At 36.0% G+C, this 3,085-nt stretch overlaps 1 protein-coding gene across 1 annotated transcript in view; it reads left to right on the top strand.

Moving 5' to 3' along the window:
* Nucleotides 1–3,085, top strand: part of NBEAL1 (neurobeachin-like 1) — a 204,259-nt gene that overhangs the window by 100,731 nt on the left and 100,443 nt on the right. The window lies entirely within an intron of this gene.

Here is a 3,085-nt window from a genome sequence, read left to right as displayed (position 1 = left end):
AATGTTTTTACTACCTCTTTTCTTCCTCCCGGTTCTTTTATCTCTCACAATTCTTTTGTCTTTTTTCCCTCAGTCCTTGCTGACCTCGGTTGCTTTTATTAGATAAGTAAAAGGGAAAAGGACTTTTTTCTACCCTACCACCCAACATTGTTTTTTTGGAGACAAGTTCTCCAAAAAAGTGGTGGGATCATGGCTCACTGTGGTCTTGAACTCCTGAGCTTAAGCAGTCCTTGCGCCCTCAGCCTCCTGAGTAGCTAGGACTACAGGCATGTGCCACCATGCTGAGCCTTTTTTTTTTTTTTTTTGTATTTTTTATAGAGACAGGGTGTTACTCTGTTGCCCAGGCTAGTCTTGAACTCCTGGGCTCAAGCAGTTCTTCCACCCCAGCCTCCCAAAGTGTTGGGATTAAAGGAATGAGCCACCATGTCTGGCCATACTTTTAAATATTTATTTTTTGTATCTGATCTAATAAAATTTGCTTATTAGTTTTATTTTCTCCCTTCTTTTTGCTGTGATACATTTCAAACCTAGAGAGGAGTCAAAAGAATGGTAAAGTGATATCCTATATACTCTTCACCTAAATTAACCAATTACTAACGTTTTACTGTACTTGCTGACTTTGTCTGAAATCATTTGTGAAAACAAATTGACATAGCTATCAAGACATTTCATCCCTGTATATTTCTACATATTCATCTACCTACCTAAGAAAATGGCCCATAATTCATCTAATGTATACTCTGTATTCAAATTTTTCCAAAAATATTTTTATAGCCTTTTAGAAATGAATCCTGGATCCAGTCAAAGTTTATGCGTTGCATTGGTTATAATATCTCTTGAGTCTTATATTTTTGTTTGCTTTGTATAACTTCTTTTCCCGAAGATACATGTTTGTTTACTGTATCTTATGTTATTTCTTGGCAAGAATTGTATCTTACACCTATTTTCATTCTCCACTATATAGCATAGATAGCTAAGAAATAATTGCATATAATCCAAACAATATATTTAGTGGCAAGTTCTGGATGTGTGACAGCCAACTTTTTTTTTTTTTTTTTTAAGATGGAGTCTCACTCTCTCACCCAGGCTAGAGTGCAGTGGCGCAATCTTGACTCACTGCAACCTCTGCCTCCCAGGTTTAAGCAATTCACCGGCCTCAGCCTCTCGAATAGCTGGGATTACAGGCACCACCACGCCTGGCTAATTTTTTGTATTTTTAGTAGAGACGAGGTTTCACCATGTTGGCCAGGCTAGTCTCGAACTCCTGACCTCAGGTGATCCGCCTGCCTTGGACTCCCAAAGTGCTAGGATTACAGGTGTGAGCCACATTACAATGCAGCCCTGTTGCATTCTTTATATCCCTCTTGGAGGTTAATGATACATTTTTAAAATTCCGCTATAAAGAAACCAGTTTACTTTTGTTTTGTCCTACTGTTTCACCAGCTATTTCAGCTTAGAACATGTTTTGTTATTTTAACTTAGTTATTAACAAATACTAGTTTGGGAAAAGCTGCTCCAGAGGATTTAAAAATAGTCAAGTTTTTTATTTTTTGTACTCATTTATCGGAGGTGTTTAGTCACCCATTTGCTTAAAACTTATTGAGTGTCTTCTTAGTGTCAAGAATTATGCTATACCCTTAGGATACAAAGATAAATAAAGTGTCTGTAAGAAGTTTACAATCTAAAGTAAAATAAATATTTTTTTTAAAATAAGTTCAACATAACTTTATGAGCATTTGTTTTCCTTTTTAGCTACCATTTATGGGGTGTTAACAATATGTTAAGCACTTTGCTAAGTGCTTCATGTGTATTGTTTCACTTAATCTTCACAAAAGCCCTGAGAGATATATGGTATGATCTGTTATCTTTTCTAAGCTTTAGCTTTCTGAAGCACAGTAAGTAACTTGCTTAGACTCATAATTCTAGTGAATCCTAGAGTTAGAACCCAGCCTGTTTAATTTATATCCTTAGCTAATATACAATATTTCTTTGTTGGAATAATGTACAAAATAATAGTGAGGGTGCAAATGAGGAGTGGTTTGTTTTCCAGGAAGCTAGAAAATCATAAAGAAGATGGTTTCATTTGTGGTTTAGAAGACAAGGTTGAGGAGGGATGCATGGTAAATATCACTTAAAAAGGCATAGACTGTAAAACTGGGTTCTACATGTATTTGGGTATACGGCACTGAGCAAGAGTATATGAGACTAGAGAGCAAGGTCACATTATAGCGAACCTCCTATGTCAGAGTAAATAATCGGCAATGGATAGAATTTTAAGCAGAAGAGTAATATTATCAGGTTCACGTTTTAGAGATGGTCTTAAGCTGCAGCGTGAAAGTTGGATTGGAGGGGTAGGATTCTAGAGGCAGTCATACCATTAGGAGATTATTGTGTTAAAACAGGTCATAGATACACAGTTTTTAGTTACAGACTAAAGTAATAACTGGAGAAAGACGTGTGTCTCTGAGACGGATAATGTTTACGTTAAGTATTTGTTTTATTAAAGCAATTTTTCTCATTTGTTTAAAGAGGAAATCAGTAGCTACATCATGTGCGCTAAAATTTGTAGGTTTACTTTCTTTTGGAATAGGGATTAGATTAGATTCAAGGATGCTTCATTACCTGAAAATTTGGATTGAATATGAAGTTAAATGCCTTTACAAATGGAGGTTAACAAATAACTTTGTTTCTAAAGTTGCAGACTAAGCTCTTACTCTGAATACAGCCAGAATTGTCTGGCAGCAACATGAGGGAAAATAGTATATTATTCCTGTAGTTGTATTTTTATATCATGATTTTTTTTTGTTCTGTGATTTATCTCTCATTTTAATCACACATTTTATGTGTATCTTGAAATTGTGCCTAGGGAAGTGCTAATGGAAATAAAACATTGAATTTTTTTAAAGCCAAAAATCTGTTTTCAGGTATTTGTTTAAAAGATGAAAATTTTAAAACTGTGACTGGCGAGGCCGGGCTTAGTGGTTCATGCCTGTAATCCCAGCACTTTGGGAGGCTGAGGTGGCGGATCACCTGAGGTCAGGAGTTCAAGACCAGCCTGGCCAACATGGTGAAACCCCATCTCTAC

Source organism: Mandrillus leucophaeus, unplaced genomic scaffold (genome assembly GCF_000951045.1).
Source record: "Mandrillus leucophaeus isolate KB7577 unplaced genomic scaffold, Mleu.le_1.0 Scaffold411, whole genome shotgun sequence".
NCBI lineage: Eukaryota > Metazoa > Chordata > Mammalia > Primates > Cercopithecidae > Mandrillus > Mandrillus leucophaeus.
Note: the sequence above shows the minus strand (reverse complement) of the source record. Positions and strands in the feature narration are given on the sequence as shown.